This window comes from Bos javanicus, chromosome 9 (genome assembly GCF_032452875.1).
Source record: "Bos javanicus breed banteng chromosome 9, ARS-OSU_banteng_1.0, whole genome shotgun sequence".
NCBI lineage: Eukaryota > Metazoa > Chordata > Mammalia > Artiodactyla > Bovidae > Bos > Bos javanicus.
This window is the reverse complement of record NC_083876.1, coordinates 34758326-34783989: the sequence shown is the minus strand read 5'-3', so window position 1 is coordinate 34783989 and position 25664 is coordinate 34758326. Positions and strand designations below refer to the sequence as shown.

General features: G+C 40.2%; 1 long non-coding RNA gene across 4 annotated transcripts in view; it reads left to right on the top strand.

The window, feature by feature from the left end:
- Positions 1-10452: 10452 nt before the first annotated feature.
- Positions 10453-25664, top strand: part of LOC133253815 (uncharacterized) — a 57097-nt gene continuing 41885 nt past the window's right edge. Inside the window, exons 1-3 of one of the 4 annotated variants that reach the window (XR_009738442.1) lie at positions 10453-11435; positions 11972-12032; positions 16114-16248. This is a non-coding gene — a long non-coding RNA (uncharacterized LOC133253815). The remainder of the gene's footprint in view (positions 11436-11971; positions 12033-16113; positions 16249-25664) is intronic. The other 3 variants (XR_009738445.1, XR_009738443.1, XR_009738444.1) reach the window with 3 other exon arrangements.

Here is a 25664-nt window from a genome sequence, read left to right as displayed (position 1 = left end):
TGTCTCATACACAGGGTTATTGTTACCATCTTTCTAAATTCCATATATATGCATTAGTATACTGTATTGGTGTTTTTCTTTCTGGCTTACTTCACTCTGTATAATAGGCTCCAGTTTCATCCACCTCATTAGAACTGATTCAAATGTATTCTTTTTAATGGCTGAGTAATACTCCATTATGTATATGTACCACAGCTTGCTTATCCATTCATCTGCTGATGGACATCTAGGTTGCTTCCATGTCCTGGCTATTATAAACAGTGCTGCGATGAACATTGGGGTACACATGTATCTTTCCCTTCTGGTTTCCTCAGTGTGTATGCCCAGCAGTGGGATTGCTGGATCATAAGGCAGTTCTATTTCCAGTTTTTTAAGGAATCTCCACACTGTTCTCCATAGTGGCTGTACTAGCTTGCATTCCCACCAACAGTGTAAGAAGGTTCCCTTTTCTCCACATCCTATCCAGCATTTATTGCTTGTAGACTTTTGGATCGCAGCCATTCTGACTGGCGTGAAATGGTACCTCATAGTGGTTTTGATTTGCATTTCTCTGATAATGAGTGATGTTGAGCATCTTTTCATGTGTTTGTTAGCCATCTGTATGTCTTCTTTGGAGAAATGTCTATTCAGTTCTTTGGCCCATTTTTTGATTGGGTCATTTTATTTTTCTGGAATTGAGCTATAGGAGTTGCTTGTATATTTTTGAGATTAGTTGTTCGTCAGTTGCTTCATTTGCTATTATTTTCTCCCATTCTGAAGGCTGTCTTTTCACCTTGCTTATAGTTTCCTTTGTTGTGCAGAAGCTTTTAAGTTTAATTAGGTCCCATTTGTTTATTTTTGCTTTTATTTCCAATATTCTGGGAGGTGGGTCATAGAGGATCCTGCTGTGATGTATGTCGGAGAGTGTTTTGCCTATGTTCTCCTCTAGGAGTTTTATAGTTTCTGGTCTTACATTTAGATCTTTAATCCATTTTGAGTTTATTTTTGTGTATCATGTTAGAAAGTGCTCTAGTTTCATTCTTTTACAAGTGGTTGACCAGTTTTCCCAGCACCACTTGTTAAAAAGATTGTCTTTAATCCATTGTATATTCTTGTGAGGCATTTGTTTTAATTTCCTCTTTAGCAAAACTTTTTTATCAGAGCTATACTAAGTAGTAAGAATGATGAATTTTATATCCTACCTTCTTTCATTTTCCCTGGGGCAGGTAGCTAACAAGAAGCTGGTAGGATGTCAAAAAAATTGAGAAACTCAACCTCTATACCATCAAGCATAGAAAAATCCAAGTAAAATTGAGTAAGTGGATAAAGGTGGGCTTCCACTCAGACATCTCTGTTCGTCCTTTCACTAACTACATCCCTATATCATGGTATTGTTGTGGAGAGGTTAAGAAGCAGGCAAACACAAAGCAGTGGGCCAAAATTAGGTGCCTAGTTCGTAATTTTACTGATTTTCAAGTGTTAATGATCCTGAGCCTGTTTGTACTTGCCTCAGTTAATGAGAATCTCAGTGTCTATGAATGCAGACCTTAAAAAATATTGCCTATCAAGCAAAAGAATACACAACGCAATTTCACTTCCAAAAAGCACATTCTTTTACCTAATCAGCATAGTTTAAGAAATGGATTTTACTGCAAAAAAAAAAAAAATTTGAAAGTACTACATCAACTTTGTGCAAACATGGGAAGCAAAGTGATTCTATTTGGTATAGTCAGGATAACAAGAAGCAGAGTCAATCCATGAACTCTCAATAGCAAGATGAACACAGCTTTCATAAAAGAACATGCTGACAAACATGACTCTCTCAGGCTGGTCCTTCCTTGCTTGCATTAGAACCAAGGTGTGTAGATACTTCAGCTGTGTTCTCACTACTTCAGCTTTCCTTCCTTCAAACCACCTTCCCTAAGGATCTTCTTTCCTTCCATCCCTCCTTTCCAGAAACAATCCTAAGGAACTCAACACAGCTAAGTCCACCTTCCTCAGTTACCACTTTGATCTCATCACTGCAATTATCTATCAAGTTACAAGTAATGCTCACAGATTTTATTCCTCCAACCAAACTTCCCCAGTTCAAACCCAACTCAGGATCTAGCCTAAGTATTCACTCTTCTTAAAAGTCTTATATTTTTCATCTCTGGGATGTTTTACATGCCATGCTCTGTAACAGCACAGTTTAGGAAATAGATTTTATTATTAAAAGGAAAGGTTATGAATAATACTGTGAAAAACTAGAGTGCCAGAGTGATAATATATAGCTATAAGCAACAGGGTAAACTAGCCTCTCAAAAAATTCAAACTCACATCTCTCCTTCCTCGTGATCTTGCCTTACAACTCTCTTCCACAGAGATTTTCTAGACCCTGGCCTGCTGGCTTCATGCCCAGGCATGTCCTCACCTGTACAACAGCCTCTCTGTAACACTTAGCACTCACCGCAATTCCACCTGTGGTTGGTGGAGCAGGTGCTTGTGTGTGTCCACCTCTTAGAAATGCTTTTCTGTACTATCATTTCTGTATTGTTTTTATGGACTTTCTGTACCGTTTCCCATTAAATGGAAATACATATAATTTCCATAATACATAGTAATTACAGATTCCTAAAGAAGCTGTGGATCAGGAATGCACCTCTCATACTGGTTGTCTATGTGCCCCCCAAAATACTGAATACCTTCCTTAAAAGAAGTTTATAATCTAATATGGTAAAATGAATTTTAAACAATAGGTTGTTGTCAACAAAGTCACTGTATTTGTCATAACTACCATATTTCCTTGAATGGATATAAATCTCTAGAAAGTAAGATCCCTAAACGAAAGAACAAAGGAATGTTACGTTTCCCTGCTTTGTAGTTTTACAAGCTGTGCGCCATCCTTCTTTTCGAATTGCCACCCCGTCATGTTTGAGAAGCGCTGGACGTTTTGTGCTCAGCTCCATTCATTACCCTGACATCCTTTGATTCTGGGCCGGCTCCCCAGCCACCATCCTTCCAAGGTGCTGCCAGTGCAGCTCATTCAGTAGCCATCATCACAGTGAAGTATATCCCAGCAGCTCCAGATGGAAGATGGGGGTAAACAGCTCCCCTAAGAGTGCTCTCCGATGCAGTGCCATCAATCAACCCGCAGCTGGGACCAAACCGCTCAGTGACTGAGCCAGCGACTCTCTGCCAAAAGTGTAGCACACTTCTTAGCGCCCAGCTTCCTTTAAAAGGGAGATGTCACAGCTAGGTGTTTCAGCATTCAGGAAGTCCTCAATACCTAATATTTATGCCTCACTTTCTATAACAGTGACCCACAATATTTTTTATCTAGGTTTAATTACTTTATTATAACAGACAACCAAATTGGTAACTGTCTCCACTCTACTTCCCTCTGGAAAGGCAAAGTCTCTTATTTGCTTGTTTCTTTAAGAAGTCATAAAACAGAAAACCAAATAATAGGTTATTTTACAACATGAGTTGTTTCATTAAATAAATGTTAGGGATCATGCCCAGTTAAAGGCAGTAGTAACATCTGCTGACACAGTCATGTAGCAGCAATGGAGAGTGGTTTATTTTTTCCTGCAAGTAGCAGATGGGGGGTGGTCGTTCCTTAAGCCAAGATCAAAATTGAGAGCTAACAGTTGGAACTCTGCAACACAAGAGCCTTGGCACCCACACACTTAGGATAAACATCCTCATGATGACTGCCAGGAATATATTTCTCTCTACTGTAATGTGAGCAGGAGGGTGGGCAATAAGACACTGCCACGGAGTATAGGAGCAAAAAGAACCATGAGTGAAAAATAATCAACTCCATTTATAATCATATATTCCATTATAAAAATGTTGAACTTAAAGTTATGGCACTTGCAAGTCTCAGCAATATATTCAGATTAACTGGTAAAAATCATTTCCTTGGAATAAACAATATTAGTTGCATCACATATTTTTAAGAAGGATATCCTCCCCCAAAATTGTACACAGGTTCCCTATTCTCTGCAGCTATCCCTCCAAGATGTTGTAGGTCTCCCATGTCTCAGTGTCCTAATTTGCAGGTAGCAGGAGAATTCTTAAGAATTCAGCAAATCATCCTTTATTGGTTCAATATATTAATTTCCTTTTCTTCTCTTACATAAGAAAAATCAGTCCACCTACAGATAACAAAAGTCTATTTTTGCAACAATTTTCCCATTTCTTACACACACAAACACATACATTCCTCCTTCCACCTAATTTCTACTTCAAATGTGTAAGGAAGACCTAGGGAAATTTGACACAGAGAGAATGATAAAGTCATTAATTCCATATGACTGTGTGTGTGCCCTAACGTGAATGAGAGATTCCAGGCAGGAGTTCAGTTCAGTTGCTCAGTCGTGTCCGACTCTTTGCGACCCCGTGAATCGCAGCACACCAGGCCTCCCTGTCTATCACTAACTCCCGGAGTTCACTCAGACTCATGTCCATCGAGTCAGTGATGCCATACAGCCATCTCATCCTCTGTCATCCCCTTCTCCTCCTGCCCCCAATCCCTCCCAGCATCAGAGTCTTTTCCAATGAGTCAACTCTTTGCATGAGGTGGCCAAAGTACTGGAGTTTCAGCTTCAGCATCATTTCCTCCAAAGAAATCCGAGGGCTGATCTCCTTCAGAATGGACTGGTTGGATCTCCTTGCAGTCCATGGGACTCTCGAGAGTCTTCTCCAACACCACAGTTCAAAAGCATCAATTCTTCGGCCCTCAGCTTTCTTCACAGTCCAACTCTCACATCCATACGTGACCACTGGAAAAACCATAGCCTTGACTAGATGGACCTTTGTTGGCAAAGTAATGTCTCTGCTTTTGAATATGCTATCTAGGTTGGTCATAACTTTCCTTCCAAGGAGTAAGCGTCTTTTGATTTCATGGCTGCAATCTCCATCTGCAGTGATTTTGGAGCCCCCAAAAATAAACTCTGACACTGTTTTCCCATCTATTTCCCATGAAGTGATGGGACCAGATGCCATGATCCTAGTTTTCTGAATGTTGAGCTGTAAGCCAACTTTTTCACTCTCCTCTTTCACTTTCATCAAGAGGCTTTTTAGTTCCTCTTCACTTTCTGCCATAAGGGTGGTGTCATCTGCATATCTGAGGTGATTGATATTTCTCCCAGCAATCTTGATTCCAGCCTGTGCTTCCTCCAGCCCAGCGTTTCTCATGATGTACTCTGCATAGAAGTTAAATAAGCAGGGTGACAATATACAGCCTTGACGTACTCCTTTTCCTGTTTGGAATCAGTCTGTTGTTCCAATTCTAACTGTTGCTTCCTGACCTGCATATAGGTTTCTCAGGAGGCAGATCAGGTGTTCTGGTATTCCCATCTCTTTCAGAATTTTCCAGTTTATTGTGATCCACACAGTCAAAGGCTTTGGCATAGTCAATAAAGGATAAGTAGATGTTTTTCTGGAACTCTCTTGCTTTTTCCATGATCCAGCAGATATTGGCAATTTGATCTCTGGTTCCTTTGCCTTTTCTAAAACCAGCTTGAACATCTGGAAATTCACGGTTCACGTATTGCTGAAGCCTGGCTTAGAGAATTTTGAGCATTACTTTACTAGCATGAGAGATGAGTGCAATTGTGCGGTAGTTTGAGCATTCTTTGGCATTGCCTTTCTTTGGGATGGGAATGAAAACTGACCTTTTCTAGTCCTGTGGCCACTGCTGAGTTTTCCAAATTTGCTGGCATATTGAGTGCAGCACTTTCACAGCATCATCTTTCAAGATTTGAAATAGCTCCACTGGAACTCCATCACCTCCACTGGCTTTGTTCATAGTGATGCTTTAAGATCCTCTATTTATGAAACTTTTAAATACAGCATCTCATTTTATCCTCACGCAGGTCCTAGGAGTCGTCAGACAATTATTAGAATTCCCAACTCACAGATGAAAAGCCATCCTTGACTATGATTCCCAAAAGGTCGGGGAAAAAACTAGAACTTGATTCTAGCCCTCGTGACTGTGAAGCCTTTGTTCTTTCCACCACACCATATTTAAACCAAATGCAAATTTTGTTCATGATAGTATTTTTTAAGCTTGAAAAATACTCGGGTCTTTAATGTGCTAGATTTTAGATGAATAAATCAAACCGGCACAAAAGAAATATCCACTCTCTTCTCAGCCAGAACATTTTCTTCAAGGTAAGGAAACAAAGATATTCATGGATGGAATCATTGATGAACAAGTTAATGTAAAGTAAGTTGCTAATTACAAAGTACAGTTAATAAATTCCACAGGGAAAAACAAGTGTGAAACTTGAATCACAAAATGAACTTGAAACACAGCCCCTGTATGAAAAGTGACTGATGGTTCCTACTAGACTAGAAAGTGGAAATTGCTGGGCTTTAAGAAGGAAAAAGTAGGATTAGAAGTAGACAAAGCTCTAGAGACAAACACACTGCCGAGAAGCCCTACTGCTGTCTGGCTTTTCACTGCTGAAACTTTACAGACACCAGAAAAAGTAGAGCAGAAACAGCATGTAAATTATTGAAGGGATGCTGCCATTTCCTGAAGCAGCTGGGATAGTCTGTCCATAAAACATTAACATGACATTTCTGAGTTTTGACAGGTCATTTGGAAGAGAAAGGGTAAAGAATACACAAGTCCTTTGGTGGGAATGGAGACATTTGTTCTGATAAAAAGAAACAAGCACTATGGCTGGTCTGCATGCCGGTTTCTACTGAATAACAGGTAGAAAACATAAAAATTTAAAGCTCAACCCTGAAAAGGATTAAACTTGATTTGTTCACTATAATATGAACAGGCAAGATTAGAAACTTCTAAAGCTTTTCTCTCTCCTTTTACTTTTTCAAGAAAGAAAGAGGCTCTGCCTCTTGAAATATGCTCAGCATTTAATTTATGCCTCTAGTAAATAACTGAGCTGCAAGCCCTTTGTACACAGTGAATTAATGTGTTGATCATTGTGACTAGAGGAGGGTAAAAAGTATTAGTTTCCCTAGCTGGCAAAAGGACCATTCCTTTTTTTAATAATGATTTTTCACATTACTGGCTTATAGGTAGGGCCAATCTTCCTTGCATGAAGACCATCCTGAAGAATACTGGCAAAGGACCATCTGCAGAAAATAAACTCCCCATCAAATTATCACCCCTAGAAACCAGAGTCATTCCTTGGATGTAGCCAGTGAGGATCCAAAAGGATCCCCATCATTAATAGTAACATTTGTTGAGGTAAATATACCTCAATGCCTGAGAATGAATTCATTATTCCCTGAGACCATTTCTATATAAATAATCTTTGCACATATATGTAAATCCAACCATGTTAGAGGCTTCCTAGGTGGCTCAGTGGTATAGAATCTGCCTGCAATCCAAGAGACGTGGGTTCGATCCCTGGATCAGGAAGATTCCCTGGAGAATGAAATGGCAACCCACTCCAGTATTCTTGCCTGGGAAATCCCATGGACAGAGGAGCCTGGTGGGCTACATAGACTGCATGGGGTCACAAAAGAGTCAGACATGACTTAATGACTAAACAACAGCAACCATGTTATACTTTCTCAAAAAATGGTTGATTAATGCCACAATATCTTCCTTTAGAATACAGCTTATTAAAAAAACACACACACACACACAAAATCAAGGCATTTATAGAAACAAACTTTAAGACATATTGTGAAATACTTGTACAGATAAACATTTTGCCCTATTGGCATAAAAAAATGGGCACAGAGCAATGTAATTTTTCAAATTCTCCTCACAGAAGTATGAAAAGTAAGCCAAAGGAGAAAAACTACAAATAAGTGAGTTAGTAATGATTATGATACTAAATGCTAACATTCTACAGGAAATTTTTGTATTTTCTCTTTTGTGGCTTAACCTATTAACTTAAAAACAAAAATTGATAAACTTATAGTTCATGTTTGTACACTTTTCTGAGAGTGACTCCAAAACAAGTTTATGAGAGGTAGGATTGTTCCATAGGCATTAACTTCCAAAAGTCATCAATATATTCTAAAGAGCCTTAGCTCTTTTAAATTACTTATTAGGAATCCAAAATTATTCATTTTGGATTCATTCATTCATTCATTCATTCACTTTCTGTGGAGTTATTTACATGATTTCTCTTTGCATAACACCTATTAATACATGAGCTTCACAGGGTATGCTTTAGAAAGTGAAACATTCAAAAGTTCTATAAGGCAGGCGATTTCATGAAAGTACAAAGGAGGATAGAGGAGGAGCCTCTAACTCTGCCTGGTGGAGCTGGAGACAGAGGGCGACTGAGACTGAACAAGACACTTCACGGTGGAGAAATCCTCCATGCAGAATTTATGAACTTTGGTTAATCTTCCTTTCATCTTGGCTGGCCGAACTATGCAATCTTAATCTTTTGAAGTTCACCTTAATACCCAGCCCTCTCCAGCTGCCCTTCTGTAGTCCTTCTCCAATCCCTTATGCTTTCTTAAGTTTTAATAACCAACATTACACACAAAATCCAGGGACGTATTCCACATATGCATGGAAGATTATGTTCTCTATTATTTATACTTTATTCTTATGTTGTCAAGTATTTCACTAACATTTTTTGTACGCAGCAGCACATCCATTCATTCAATAATTATTTCCTAAGCACCTACCATGGGCCAGACTTTGTTCTAAGCACTTAGGATACTTTAGTGAGCAAAACAGACAGTGACCCCTGCCCTAGTAGAGCTGATATTTTAACAGAGATGGACAATAAACATAATGCAAAAGACTGTAGAGTACTGAAAAAGCGGTAAGTGTACAGAAAAAAGAAAAAGTAGAACAGTATAATGTCACGGAGACTGCTGAAAGATGGAGAAGAAATATTGACGGAATCAACCAAATATGTGTGTATATATATGGGCTTTCTAGGTGGCACTAATGGTAAAGAACCCACCTGCCAATGAAGAAGACATAAGAGACATGGGTTTGATTTCTGGGTCAGAAAGATCCCCTGGAGAAGATTCCCTGGAGAATACTCTAGTATTCTTGTCAGGTGAAGCTCATGGACAGAAGAGCCTGGCAGGCTACAGTCTACAGGGTCACAAAGAGTCAGACACCACTGAAGCTACTTAGCACATATACATATATATATATATATATATATATATATGTATGTATGTATGTATGTATATGGCTTCCCTGGTGGCTCAGACAATAAAGAATCTGCCTGTAATGCAGGACTGGAGTTCAATCCCTGGGTCGGGAAGATCCCCTGGAAGAGGGCATGGAAACCCACTCCAGTATTCTTACCTTGGGAATTCCACGGACAGAGGAGCCTAGCAGGCTACAGTCCATGGGGTCACATATATATATGAAATATACAAATTGATTATGATATATATATACACACACATATATATGAAATACACATATGTATAAATGGGATAAATTTCTCTGATGTAATGTACACCAAAGTTGGCATGGAAGCTCCAAGGTGTTATTGATACTTCGGCTCGTCTCTCTTTTGGCCTACCAGTCCCATGGCCCCAGTGCTGAAGTCCATCTTGTGGTCACAAGACAGCCACTGTTCTCCATCTGTCACGTCTACCCCAGGTAACAGTAAAGATAAAGAGGCACAAAATGCACTTAGCACTGCATGAGTACCCTTAGTAAAAATTCCTGCTTATAGCTCATTAAGGTTTGTGTCTAAAGAGAGGCTGGAAAATGGTTTTTAACTGGGTAGAAATACATCCATTGATATAAAATTTCTTTTACTGAATAAGTGAAAGAGCAAGTGGATACTGGATAGACAGCTAACAATTTCTGCCACAGTAGTGTTAATGTAAAGTTGTAATTCTTCTTAGTAATCTTATCTTCCTGAGAGTCTTAAACTAATAGCATAAATTCTAGTATTAAGTACTTAGGGTTTTCCCTCCAGTTGTTGCCTTAAATGTTCACAAGCAGTACAACTAGCAAGTGCATGCCTGCTCAGTCGTGTCCGACTCTTTGCTACCTCGTGGACTGGAGCTCACCAGGCTCCTCTGTCCAGATTTCCCAGGCGAGAATACTGGAGGGGGGTGCCATTTCCTTCTCCACGGGATCTTCCCAACCCAGAGATGGAACCCACATCTCTGGTGTCTCCTGCATTGGCAAGCAGATTCTTTACCACTTGTGCCACCTGGAAAGCTTAACATTCACACAGAGATCCCAAGCCGCCATTTTCCCCACTCATAGAGCCGGTTGATTCTTGAAGTTTTTCTCCATGCTTGGCATTTTGTTCTCAGTCTTACCTAATTGCTTGACTCTCACAAATGGGGGATATTTTCCTTTAGTAAAAAACAGGAAAATGTGTCATATTACTGTCTACTGAATTGATAACTTTAACAACAAATAACACTACTTTCTGTGGAAATTTTCCATACATTTCAGCATAAAATTTATTAAAGTGGGCAAAGTCTCAAGTTTAGTAACTCTGAGATATCTGGACCTTTACAATTAAGAATCTCCTGCCCAGAGATGGGATGACGGTGCTCAAGAGGGAGGGGAATGAACTGAGAAAGTAGCACTGACATATATATACTATCGTATGTAAAACAGACAGTGAGAAGTTGCTAAATAACACAGGGAGCCTAGCCTGGCAGTCTATGATGATCCAGGGACTGGGATGGGGGTAGGAAAAGGAGGCTCAGGAGAAAAGGGATATACATACATAACTATGACTGATTCCCCATATTTCTACCGCAGAAACCAACACAAAATTGTAAGGCAATTTTCCAGCAATTAAAAAAAACATGTTTTTAAAGAGGCAGGGGATATATGTATACTTATAGCTAGTTCACCATTGTTGTACAGCTGAAACCAACACATTCTAAAGCAACCATCCTCCAATTAAAAATAAATAAAAATAACAACAACAACAACAAATCTCCTCAGATGATTTTTATCTAACAGGAATCAAATCAGAGCCCATTTTGCATCTACCATCTGCCAAAACACAAGTCACTCAACTTCCTTGAGTCAAGATTCTAGCTATGAAATAGGACTAATTATTTAAATGAGCAGATACCGTTTGTCTTAAAAGTATACAACGTTGGTCCATTTCTGCCTCACTCTGGAAGAACGTCATAGTGGAGGTGAGGAGCGTCACTTTTGCGACGCCCCTTCAGGTTCCCCTACCTGTCGCCTGCACCGCCTGCTCTGGGTCGGCCTTGACGTTGGGTCTTGACTCGGAGTCTCTGGGTCTCTGCGGTGGGGAACCTGGGACCTCTCACCCAAGGGCGTCTCAGCGCGCCCCCCTCGGAGCCCTCGGGGACAGGCGGGCTGTGGGGACCTCGTGAGACCGCCCGGCTTCGGGCCTCGGAGGCGGCCAGCCTGGTCCATCCCGGGTGTATTTGACCCCATTCAGTGTGACTTTCGTTAGTCATTTGATCTCCTGGTCCCAGTGTTCTCACCTGCAAAAAGGGAAGGTGGTTTCTTTCTCAGCGGGTCTTGAGACCTAAGGCGCAAGGTCTGCGCTCAGCCGGCGGGTGTCGTGTGAGTGGTAGCTGAGATTGGGGTTGGGAGGCTGGACCGGGGTCACCATGCCTGTGACGGGAGGGCCGGGGTGGGGGGTGGCTTTGTGCAGTCCCCCCAAGCCACACCTACCCAAGGTCTCAATGCAGTCAGCGGGCGGGGGTCTTAAAGCCTTGGGAGGCGGTGAGGTCTGCGGGAAAGCTAGCGGGTGGGGGGCGGGCCCCGCCTCCTCTCCCAGTAAAGAAAAAGCGTATAGCGTTATACCAATTTTGACAAATTAGCAATAATGAAATGATGAGTCAAATAGTGGTTTCCAGGCGTGTTCAATTTCATGTCAGCAACTGTAGGTCTTTAAGGTTAGGCATAGAACTCAAAGGTAAAACTGAATTCATGATTACAATCTTAGAAAGACTAAAAAACGTTCTTGGAAAGTAATGTTTCACTTAGATTTTAGTTGGAGGAGGAAGATAGAAAATCATAGCTTTGCGAAGCAAAACCAATTTATATTTGATTTCTCTTCTTGTTTGTTAGAAAAATGATGGCTACAAGGTTCCATTTGCTGCAGACTTTGGCAGCACAATCCCTCAGGTGAGTAGGAAGAAAATAATAGGCATAGGAGGAAAACAGCCCAAATTAGTTAAACTATATTCTCTGTAACTCATTAACACAGTACCACAGGTGTAGGGTGTTGTAGCTTCTCTTATGAGATAAAAAATAAGTATTCACCTCAAGTGTCTGGCTACAATGACACAGCCTCAAAATGCTAGTAATTAGTATAATTACCTTTGCCAAAGAATGAAACATACGCAAGATTGTATCTGGTATATTTATAATTATTCACAATCAGAAGGAGTGCCAGGGTGAGTCCAGCTGAGCAGTGTGAGAGACAGCTTCCTGGTGTGAGGCGACAGTCATTTGGATCCTTCTTTTTCAGGGATAGCATGCCCCAGTTGGTGTTGAAAGGGTTCCTCATTGTTATCTCTTGCTGCTGTCTCCAGGACAGCCCCTTCCACTGCCCCCCACTGTGGGACCCACCATCCTGCAATGAGCCATCTGGACAGGGAGAGCTGGCCCCAACTCCCGCTGGAAGTTGTTAGCGCTGTCCCACACTTGGCACCCAGAGTCTCCAGGGAGTTGACCTCTTAACAGGCTTTCTTCCCATGTCAAGAAGCTGATTGTACCCTTTTCACTACATTGTCAGCGTCCAGCAGTTCTTCAAATCATAGGACAAATCTCTAAAGCAGACACAGGCTCCCCATGGGATGCAGTCTGCTATCCTGAGATTCCTTCTTAATAAGCACGAGGACCTTGCAGTTTAAGGGGAAAGAATCCCACCCTGTTTCCCTTTTGTAGTTTTGAGAATAATTTAAAATCTAAAATATATAGAAAAAGAATGAAGAATAGAAGAAGCCAAATTAATCTCCCAGTATGGTAGTCTCTCACCATGAGCTCGGAAGTTTGAAAACCTCATGTGCTCCATCATTGACCAGTTGTGTGATTTCAGGCAGGTTACCTAACCTTGCTGCTGCTGCTGCTAAGTCGCTTCAGTCGTATCTGACTCTGTGTGACCCCACAGACGGCAGCCCACCAGGCTCTTCCATCCCTGGGATTCTCCAGTCAAGAATACTGGAGTGGATTACCATTTCCTTCTCCACCTAACCTCGCTACTCCTCAGCTTTTGCACCTGTAAAAGGTGTGCATGTGTGTTGTGTGTGTATTCGAAGATTCATAGAAATGACTTAGCATATAGCACTGTTAGCTATTAGTATAAAAATAGAAGACATCAGAGAACTACTGGTGTGCCTCTAACACATCCATTCATAAGAACAAATAATTTAATGGCCCTACTAGGTAGCAGGCTTCTGTATTAAGTCCTGGGAAGCAAAAACAAACAAAAAAACCTTCCTTCCTCTCAAGGAGATTCTTTCTAAAAATGACATGAGGTCAGATAATCCTAATGCAGCAATCTTTCACATTCCGAACACAGGACTGTGAAGTATCATAAAAGACCATCTAGTCTAACCCCTTATACTGCCCTTTGATTCGTTCTCTTTACTATCTTTTCTGAAGGAAAAAAAAAAAATCAGCTCCTCCACAGTAAGACAGTTCTATGTGACAGACCTTAGAGAAAGTTGAAGCCTTAACAAAATGATAGGTGTTTAATACTTCACTGGTTTCAAGGTTTTTTGAAATGCATGAAATCAACACCTTTTGCAAACAATCTTTTTCAGGTTTACTCACTTCCAGATCCACCTTCCCCACATCACATAGTATCATAAGGTCTCCTCTCCTTTCCCTGAGTGTCATGACACCCTCCCCTCCTGCTAACCAGCAGGCAGTGGGGGGACGTGATCTCAAGTAGCACTTGCGCAAAAGAAAACCGGTAATTTTGATGTGTCAAGGAACTCAGATGTAAACATCCCACACTCCTTTTTCCTGCAATGCAGTTTGTGTAAAAGACAAAAGTCTACTTTAAATTCTGAGCCCATGCTCTTTTATTTTCTATAGCACTTGTAGCCTGCCTGGGCTTGAACATGAAAACCTCCATTGAGAACCATTCCCATTTTGGATGATGCAGCCTGCTAGAAACCTCTTTTTACATTGAGTTCAAGTTATTTGTGTCCCTTTCTTGTCACATCTCCTGCCATCCCTGCTCTGATCTCTATGCTCCCACTAAGATGAACTGGTTGATGTTCCTCACAACATGCTCCACTCTCTTCTGCCCTGAGTCTCTGCCTTTGCCTTCCTTCTCCGTGATTATCCCTTCTTTTCCCTTTTCTTTCCCTTCCTTTCTTTATTTTAAAATGGAGCTCAGACATGCCCTCTCCAGGAAGCAAACTATGACTACCCCCAACCCACACTTACACTTTCATCCCAGGTTTATTCAGCACTTTCTATGACCATTTTGTGTCCATTTTGTTATAAAATTATCTCTGAGCGTGACACCTTGATTCTATACCGGAACCCACTTGAAAGCTTAAATCATGTCTTATTCTGCTTGAGAATTCCAGTACCTGCTACAAAATAGTCTCTCAAAAATGGTTGTTGAAAGAACAAACTGTTGTGTTTTTTTTTTTCTCCCCACAATTGTCATTCATTCATTCTAGTTTGATCACACAGAACTAAAAACAGGGCTGTCTTATTTGACACGAGTCATTTCTACATTTGAGGAGAGATGTCATCTCATGTCATATCATTCATGTATTCATTCATTTACTCATTTGATCAGCAAATATTTAATGATAGCCTTCTACCTGACAAGTATTATTGAAGACACTACAGAAGAACAGATAAATGAAGTGCAAACCCTGTCACTAGGAAGAATATAATTTGGATAGTGTCTCTGTAGCTTACGTACTCCATTGTAAATTTCAACCACCCACTTCACCAGTTTCATCTTTTAAATATTTTTAAATTTGATAATACTTTAACATGGTCACAATAAAATTAAATTTAAACAGGTACATTGAGAAACCTTATTCCTACCCTCTCACTATTCTATTCCTACTCAGCCTGCTCTGGGCTTTAATTCCTTTATTATTTTTATTCCACATTGTTTTAATTCCTTTTTTTATTAGTTTGGAATTTTTTTATGTGAACTTAAAAAATAAAATTACATACTCTTATTTTATCGATTTCATAAATAAGAGGTAGCATGCTACAGGTACATCATGCACCCTCATCTTTTGCTTAACAATATATTCTGGAAATCCTTCCCAATTAGTATACAGAGAGCCTCCTTATTCTTTTTCAGAACCACTGAGTATTTCATTTTGAGGATGTATCAGAGTCTGTTTAATTAGTGCCCTAATGATACTGCTCCTTCTGCCCCAATTTTAGACATTTCACATATCATAATTATAGACCCTCCTGCGGTGGACTCTAGACTCTCCCAAGTCATTAAACTTAGGTTTGCATTAGCTTTGTAGCAAGTATGTTACCCTTCTGTAATACTAGTAATACTAGTGTGTAAGCTTTTTATCAAGTAAAATGCTACTCTTTTCCACATGAAATGGTATAAGTCATTTATTCTCCTTTCTGTACTTTAAATGATTTATTTCCGTATCAAGGGAAAATTTTGCATTTATCACCACTAAACTTCATTTTGTTTCAATTCATCATTTCCACATTCCAGCATGACTTCTTGAATCTTATGTCTATTATCAATCACATTAGCTACTCCACACAGATTGGTAGCATGCACAGATTTGATAAGTGTGTTTTCTATTTTTATCCAAGTAATTGATCATCTCACTCTACCACAATCAATCTCTGTTTCAGAGGATGAGATCTCCTTCCTCATCCCCACCACCTTCCCTTCTTCCTGAGCCCTTGCTTTAATCCTTTCCGAGTTCCCTGGTTCCACCTGCCTCAGTCCTGCGGTCCATACCATTTCCACTCTTTCCTCTCCAATCACTTTACTCTTCTCCTACCCTTGGAATCCTTCCTTCCCATTTATATCCACCTTAAAGAAAAGCCACCTGGACCTTGCTAATGTCCTAATTTATTTTCTTCCTTTTACAGACAAATTCAAGTGCACAATCTGCACTCAGGGTTTCTACCTCCTCCTCCTTATTCTGGCCACCACATGACTAAAACATACCCACCAGCGGTACCAGTTACCCCCATGTCACCAGACTCCTCTACATTCTTCACAGGGGCTGAAATACCAGCAGTGTGGGAAGACACGGTTCGGAGCCTCCCTACAACATTTGATATTGCTGAACAGCAGCCACCTGCTCTTGCCAGAGCCTCGTTCTCAAACTCACGGTATTTCCTGCTGTCTTATTCCCAACCCAAGTCACTCAGTGAGTCTGCAACCCTGTTTTGTGGTAAAAAGACTGAGTTCTAAACAAATACACCAAAACCACTCATTCCAGGGGACCCTTTCAGAGCAGGCATCTTTGCATAATATGCATTTATCCCAGTGATATAGCCATTGCTTAAAATGGCTTTTATGTAGTCTTAGTGGTAGCAATTTTTTTCCTTAAGGGGATATTTAAATTCACCTTTTAACTGATAGCTTATGGTGATTGGTTGTCAGATTCTTGATCTCCAAAGAAGATTTAGCTTTGGGACCTGGAACCAGGTTTGATCACTCAAGAGCTTTTGTGTAGCAGAGTTTTATTAAAGTATGAAAAGAGAGAAAGCTTCTGACATAGACATCAGAAGGGGGACAGAGAGTGACCCCCTCACTAATCTTTAGCAAGGGAGCTATATACTTTTTTAATTAGTTATTAACAAGAAATCAAAAGAATGTCTCAATGTTGTAAAGATCTTACTAGACCCACTCCCACAATTTACATTTTAAGATAACAGTATTAGAACTAATAATACAAAAATCTTACCAGACCTACTCTCATAATATACATTTTAAGATAACAGGATTGGTCAGAAGGTTTTCAAGAAAAGGAAACTGTCCTCAAGCAGGATATGTTGTTATTATATAATCCTTAGTACAGAGTTTAACTGAGTTGTTTGTTGTGTAATCATCAGTTCTGGGCTTAAAGAAAAAAATGTTTTATGTGACTAAGACTAAGGAATGTAGAGAAAAAAAAATACATTTGTCCTTTCCTCTTCCTTGAGAATTCCAGACCCCTATCTCCTCTTTGAGAGTCCTAGACCCCTCTCTCCTCCTCAGGGACCCCAGACTTCTTGTCAACCTGCCTAGGAATTGACTCTCTCATAACCAAAAGTTATTTAAAAAGGTGAATATTCTGATTTGGTTATTCATGTTTTTTAGTCAAAAACAAAGAATAACTAATTTACATTGTCCAAAATTTTCTTGTGAAATTGTTTTAGAAGGCAATTCTGAAAGAATAACAAATATTTTTTGAATACATGGCAGAATCTTTATTAAAATAAGAACAATTTTTCAAGGAGACTATTTTGATGATCAACAACCTTTTTGATGTATATGGCTTGGTTTGTTTAAAAGTAAAGCCTCTTTACTTACCAAATTGGAAAAATGAAACTCCATTCCCTACTTCCCTAATACCTCCTCTAATGGGGATTAAAGAGGAAGAGACTTCTGGGCTAAGAATTTACTGATCCCAGTAAGCTTTGGCATTGCTCTTGTGTCACTAAGAGGACAGTCACTGACAAGTATATGGCCCAGTAATGCAGTGGCTCTTATTCCTAGAAAGCTTTAGAAAGATCTAGAAAGGTCACTAAAAGGAAAAGGGAGGTGAAGAAAGAAAAGTCACTAACACTATTCTACATATTAACCCAAGATCATATCTTCATTTTGAGATGCAATGAACTTTGAAATGTAGGGAGCAGCCAAGAAATGCTGACCTGTACTCTTACATATTTAATATAAAATGATGGCACTGGTCTTCAGGCACGTCGTATAGGACTTCATGCCATTGTTGTGTTTTACTTGAAACAAAGCCAATAAGCACTATATGTATATATGTGTAAGTATGTATATAGAGAGAGAGCAGGGGAGAGAGAGAGAGTGAGTGAGATTGGGATTATTGCTCATATAATGATGGAGACCAACTGGAGACCCAGGAGAGCCAAGGATGTACAGTTCCAATCCAAGTTTAAAGACCTGAGAACCAGAAATGCTGATGCTGATGGTGTAAGTTCCAACTTTAAATCCAGTAATCTTGAGACCCAACAAGATCCACTTTTCAGTTTGAATCCAAAAGCTTAAAAACATCAATGTCACAGCTCAACCACTCAAGCAGGAAGAACTCCCTCTTATTCAGTATTTTTGTTCTCGTCAGGTCTTTAATTAATGGGATGAGTCCCATCCGTGTTAGGGAGGTCAACCAGCTATATTCGGTCTATTTATTTAAATGTCCATCTTGTCTAAAAACCCCCGCACAAGCACATCCAGAATAATGTTTGACTAGATGTCTGCGCACCCAGTCAAGGTGACACATAAAATTAACCATTACAATACTTAAACTGTTTTCCTACTTACTTTGAAAATATGGCTTTCTAGCTCCTCTTGACATAATTCAGATTGTACGGCAGCACCGAAGACCCTCATTCCCATGTAGTAACAGAAAGACGGAGCCGAGCAGAGGTTGTCACTGTCCCCATCTCTCCCTGAAACACTGTGCCCCCACACTCACCTGGTCTTCCTGGCTGGCCTCAGCACATTCAGATTTGGGACCCCCACGTGTAAGCTGTATTGTCTACGAGAGCTAATGTTGGTCTTTGGGAGTGACTCTGTGTGTGTTCCTATGGTAACTATTTTAGACACTGAGAAAAACTAAGAGGCGTATACACAACTTATCCTAATGGAGAGACCTCAAAGGAGAACTGAAATCAGGGTGGATATGACCACCCTAAAGAATTCTAAAGGATTTGAAACACCAGGATTCCTTCTCCTGACCCCTAGTTACCCTGAGGTGCAGAGAACAACAAAAACCACCACGAACTAGAACTCCTGGGGCATCATTCTAGAGGGAGTTAGGCAGACACAAGAGTGTGTCATGTTGAGGAAAAGGGACTAGCTCTCGAGGCAGGACTATAAATCCAGAGCTTTCACATTGATTGAAGTAGACGTGATTCTGAAAGTGAGTAAATACCCAAGGAAATTGGTTACTATGCACTTTTTTAAAACCATTGATTTCTCAATCCTTAATTTCAGGCAAATATTGGCAGTTTCTTCATGCTAAAAGGTATGAGTGAAGATTAAGCACTGAACCAGAAAGCAGCTTTAGGCTAAAGGGAGAGAAAGTCAAACTCCATTACAAAGTGGTAAATACAAAAACCATATCAATTAATGAGTGGTTTTTACATACCTGGTGCCTGGGTTTGTCTAACAGCTCCTTCACTATTCACCAGTAACCCTCCAGGTGAACTTTTACAAGCTTCATTTTGGACGCTGGTGGTCTATAAGTTCCTTTAGGGGAAAAAGTATATCCTATTCTCCCATTCCCTAAGACTCTTAAAATAGAATTTTCACATCATAATGACTCAATAAATATGCTATATTAAATGAATGGATTTAATTTCCTTAAATTCATTCCTCCCAGTTAAATATAACATTCAAGTTAGCAAAAGCAGTGCTAACTAAAGAAAATGAAATTGTGATAATCACACACAATTAAAACACACTATCAGAAAAACATCTTTGACTATGCCAAAGCCTTTGACTGTGTGGATCACCACAAACTGTGGAAAATTCTGAAAGAGATGGGAATACCAGACCCCTTGACCTGCCTCCTGAGAAATCTGTATGCAGGTCAGGAAGCAACAGTTAGAACTGGACATGGAACAACAGACTGGTTCCAAATAGGGAAAGGAGTACATCAAAGCTGTATATCGTCACCCTGCTTATTTAACTTATATGCAGAGTACATCATGAGAAACACTGGGCTGGAAGAAGCACAAGCTGGAATCAAGGTTGCCGGGAGAAATATCAATAACTTCAGATATGCAGATGGCACCATGCTTATGGCAGAAAGTGAATAAGAACTAAAGAGCCTCTTGGGTGAAAGTGAAAGAGGAGAGTGAAAAAGTTGGCTTAAAGCTCAAATTCAGAAAACTAAGATCATGGCATCCGGTCCCATCACTTCATGGGAAATAGATGGGGAAACAGTGTATAGGCTTTATTTTGGGGGGCTCCAAAATCCCTGCAAATGGTGAGTGCAGCCATGAAATTAAAAGAAGAAAAGCTATGATCAACCTAGATAGCATATTACAAAGCAGAGACATTACTTTGCCAACAAAGTCTGTCTAGTCAAAGCTATGGTTATTCCAGTAGTCATGTATAGATGTGAGAGTTGGTCTATAAAGAAAGCTGAGCACCCAAGAATTGATGCTTTTGAACTCTCGTGTTGGAGAAGACTCTTGAGAGTCTCTTGGACTGCGAGGAGATCCAACCAGTCCATCCTAAAGGAAATCAGTCCTGAATATTCATTGGAATGACTGATGCTGAAGCCGAAACCCAATACTTTGGCCACCTGATGCAAAGAGCTGACTCATTTGAAAAGATCCAGATGCTGGGAAAGATTGAAGGCAGGAGGAGAAGGGGATGACAGAGGATGAGATGGTTAGATGGCATCACCAACTCAATGGACATGAGTTTGAGTAAGCTCAGGGAGTTGGTGATAGACAGGGAGGCCTACCGTGCTGCAGTCCATGAGGTCACAAAGAGTCAGACACAACTGAGCGACTTAACTGAACTGAACCTTGTTATTTAATCTGCATGGTGGATGCAGGAAGGAGTCAATTCTCCTATTTATAAATGTGTTCTCAGTCACATGTATGTAATCTTTTTGTAATATATATTAGTTAAATCTTCCAAATAACAAAAGATTCCTAAATTGATACGTTTTCCCCTACAACTAACATGTTCACCTAACTTATGCTGGAAGACAGTGATATTCATGGAATTTCTGTTTCCTCCATGTTCAGAAAAGAGTACAGAAATCAGAAAATCAGGTACTGAAGACCTACACTGAAAAAATAGGGGATTAAGGATAAAGAGAACGAGGTTAGATTGCAATGCACTCTAATGATGGGTCCTTTGTGTTGAAATTGTGAAGACTTTAGTAGCTTTTTTTAAAGGGGGGCTAACATGATGAATTAATTTTTCTAGGAAGACATAATCTGGTAGCTTCTTCAGACCATCCCCTTCTGGGGTGTGGCGGGGGGAGAGAGGGCATACAATCAGAGGATGTTGTGGTAATCCAGTGACCCAGGGAAGAAGTGGGCTTGCATTAGGGCATTGCTGCTAAGAATGGAAATATACTGACATGTGTAAGACATCTGTTGAAGCAACAATTTATGGAGGCTCATGCCTGATAAAGGGAATGAGAGGAAAGAAAAAAAGTGAAATAGCAAAGTTTCTACACCATGGGATTAAAATAATGAGAATTCCATTCATATAAGTGAGTCTGATAAAAGGAGAAATAATCAAATCGGTACTGGATCTGCTAAGTCTGAGATGACAACAGGATATATCTTCTCTGTGCTACAGTTTCCACCTCTATAAAGTGGGGGAAATAGCCTCAGCTTTTAGGATAAAATTGAAGACTAAATGAGATAATACTAAGCACTTGCAACAGTGTCTGGCACTTGGCAAGTACAATCTAAGTCTTTGTTATATAAATATACATCTGTAAACAGCTTCACATGCAGGAAGAGATTTTACATATGAGGTCTTCTACTTAGGTATAGACTGAAGTATCATTGACTTCTCTTCTGCCTCAGGCTCTCCATATTTGCTGATTTATTTCTCCTGCCCTCCCAATGCCTACCTTACTTCTAATCACTGATGTCTTACCTCATGTATTACCCCCATGGGAACATGTTTCCATGTCTAAATTAGCTCCATATCCTCACATCTGTCTGCTTTTTAAGTGCCCTTTTTTTTTTTTTTTTTTGGTACCATAAATTTTACAGTAAATGGTAGCAGTTGTTCTTACTTTTAGTTTGCTAGCTCATCAACTATGCCCAGACTAGGATGTTAAATTCCACAGAGACAAAACTAGGATGTTAAATTCCACTGAACCTGTTTAGTTCACCACTGAATCTCTAACGCATACATGATTCCTGGTGCCCAAAGACAAGCAGCCACTGTCAGGATCCGAAGTGTGGCGGGATTAAGGGACTCAAAAGAGAAAGTCACACAAACTAGCAACAGAAGGAAACCGCAGTTAACTCCAGATACAAAGGAGCAAGAGAAGAAAGTCATGTTACCTGAGCCCAGTGGGAGCTGGTGGTAGAGAAGAGACCTGGCAACAAGAGCTAAAGCCAGAATCAAGGTTCAACAGTGAGGAGGGAAGATGTATAATGACCCTAATTCACTTTCCTCCCATCCTTCCATTGTCTAAATACAACCAGAGGGCAGGGCAAGGAGCCAGGGTCATGCAGTCTGTGGCAATCAGCCTCTCATGGCACAAAGCAGGGCAGAGAAGAACTCAAGGGCAATAAGAGAATAACCAACACAGCATCCCATGAGCACCAGTAGCTGTTTAATCAATGTAGAGATGACAATTAAAGCCAAAAGCATAGACCAGAATTCTAGCAGAAGTATATTTAGAAATGAACAGAAAATCCAGGAGCAAATCTTATGACCAGATTTAGGGACCAAGAAAAGAAAAAGAGTTTAAAGGAAGGAATGTGATATCTGCTGCATGTCACCCATTTTTTCATATCTATTTCTCATGTGCTGATTCTATAATTTTACCCTTGAGTATTTTCAATAACCAACTTTCCCATCCCACATTTCAGTTGAGACACATTTCTCATCCATTTTGAAGCTTGTGGTGTTTATTAGAATGTAAAGTTCTGCCTTTGAGTCCACTGGAGAGGGAAAAAAATGATAAATGTAGTAAAAAGAAAAAAAAGAGGGGGAAATCAAGTGACTGCAATCACCATATCACTAAACAAATTAGTTTCACTAGCTAACTATAAAAGCAAACTTGGAAAAGGTGAAGTAAGTAGTAGATATCAAAATGTCCTGCTTCATCAGAGAAGCTGGAAAAGGAGGGGGGCAAACAATCATGAAAAAGATAACAGACAAAAAAGGAAGTTCCATTTCAAACCTACAGAGAATCCTACCTACAGAGTCCAATATCTGTTTAGAGTACAATACCTACAACAAAGTTAATTAGAATGTTTGCAAAGTTTTGGAGATCCAGAGTTCAAGACAGGATCTAAGCTTCTTGGCAACAGGAAATCTCATAAGGCCCTTTTCAGCTCTGGTCTACCGATCAGATATTTAATAGAACACAGAATTATTGTTGTTTTTGTTATAGTTGCAGAAACACTCCAAGTGACAAAATTTGGATAGACCCTTATAGAAAAACTGCGTGAGATGCTTGTCAGTATTTGTATCAGCAGTATTTGTATTTTCAGTTTCTCTATTAAAAGACCTGTAATTGCTAACAGTGCCCTCTTGTAGCTCCCCTAATGTACACTATGATAATCTAAGCCTTAAATGTTACATTTTTTACAAAACAAAAATGTTACATGTAGGCACTTAGATCATTTCACGAGTTCTGCCTAAAATATTCCTAGAAATTTTATAGGATTAAAAAAGTCTAGTAATCTTTATTTCACCAAAGAGATGGGATTGTCAGTTCTCTATTTCCCAACATAGGACAATTGATACCAGTTTCAAACAATCATCAAGCCCTTGGAATTTGGCTTGAGGTAAAAGTCAACCATATATGCAGTGTGAGTAGACAGAGTCTTTTAGAACTTTGAAGATTAGCTACGTAATTAGAAGCATTTTGGTTCTATTTCACTCTTATATAGGACTTCCCTGGTGGCTCAGCCTCAAAGAATCCATATGCAATGCAGGAGCCACAGGAGACATGGGTTCAATCCCTGGGTTGGGAAGATCCCCTGCAGGAGGGCATGGCGACCTACTCCAGTATTCTTCCCTGGAGAATCCCATGGACACAGGAGCCTGGCAAGCTATAGACCATAGGATCACAAAGAGTCAAACATGACTGAAGTCATGCAGCACACACACACACATGCTTGTATTCCCATAATACTACCCTTCTGATTGTGTAAACTGCAGGATTCAGGCAGAAATAATGGATCATAGTAAGGGTAAGGGTGAAATCATCCTTAGAATGTGGGGCAGAGACTTGCTCTATTTTGTTTGCCTCATTATTCCTAGAAAATACCTGGCATATAATAAGCACTCAAAAAATACTTGCTGAATGAAAATGAATGAATGAACAATCACTTTCAGTTCAGTCGCTCAGTCATGTCAGACTCTTTACGACCCCATGAATCGAAGCACGCCAGGACTCTCTGTCCATCATCACTCCCAGAGTTCACTCAAACTCATGTCCATTGAGTCGGTGATCCCATCAGCCATCTCATCCTCTGTCATCCCCTTCTCCTCCTGCCCCCAATCCCTCCCAGCATCAGAGTCTTTTCCAATGAGTCAACTCTTCGCATGAGGTGGCCAAAGTACTGGAGTTTCAGCTTTAGCATCATTCCTTCCAAAGAAATCCCAGGGCTGATCTCCTTTAGAAAGGACTGGTTGGATCTCTTTGCAGTCCAAGGGACTCTCAGGAGTCTTCTCCATCACCACAGTTCAAAAGCATCAATTCTTCAGTGCTCAGCTTTCTTCACAGTCCAACTCTCACATCCATAATGACTAATGGAAAAACCATAGCCTTGACTAGACAGACCTTTGTTGGCAAAGTAATGTCTTTGCTTTTGAATATGCTATCTAGGTTGGTCATAACTTTCCTTCCAAGGAGTAAGCGTCTTTCAATTTCATGGCTGCAATCACCATCTGCAGTGATTTTGGAGCCCAGAAAAATAAAGTCTGACACTGTTTTCACTGTTTCCCCATCTGTTTGCATGAAGTGATGGGGCCATGATCTTCGTTTTCTGAATGTTGAGCTTTAAGCCAACTTTTTCACTCTTCTCTTTCAATTTCATCAAGAGGCTTTTTAGTTCCTCTTCACTTTCTGCCATAAGGGTGGTGTCATCTGCATATCTGAGGTTATTGATATTTCTCCCGGCAACCTTGATTCCAGCTGTGCTTCTTCCAGCCCAGCATTTCTCATGATGTACTCTGCATATAAGTTAAATAAGCAGGGTGACAATATACAGCCTTGACACACTCCTTTTCCTATTTGGAACCAGTCTGTTGTTCCATGTTCAGTTCTAACTGTTGCTTCCTGACCTGCATACAGATTTCTCAAGAGGCAGGTCGGGTGTTCTGGTATTCCCATCTCTTTCAGAATTTTCCACAGTTTATTGTGATCCACACAGTCAAAGGCTTTGGCATAGTCAATAAAGCAGAAATAGATGTTTTTCTGGAACTCTCTTCCTTTTTCCATGATCCAGCAGATGTTGGCAATTTGATCTCTGGTTCCTCTACCTTTTCTAAAACCAGCTTGAACATTAGGAAGTTCATGGTTCACGTATTGCTGAAGACTGGCATGGAGAATTTTGAGCATTATTTTACTAGTGTGTGAGATGAGTGCAATTGTGCGGTAGTTTGAGCATTCTTTGGCATTGCCTTTCTTTGGGATGGGAATGAAAACTGACCTTTTCCAGTCCTGTGGCCACTGCTGAGTTTTCCAAATTTGCTGGCATATTGAGTGCAGCACTTTCACAGCATCATCTTTCAGGATTTGAAAGAGCTCAACTGGAATTCCATCACCTCCACTAGCTTTGTTCGTAGTGATGCTTTCTAAGGCCCACTTGACTTCACATTCCAGGATGTCTGGCTCTAGGTGAGTGATCACACCATCGTGATTATCTGGGTCGTGAA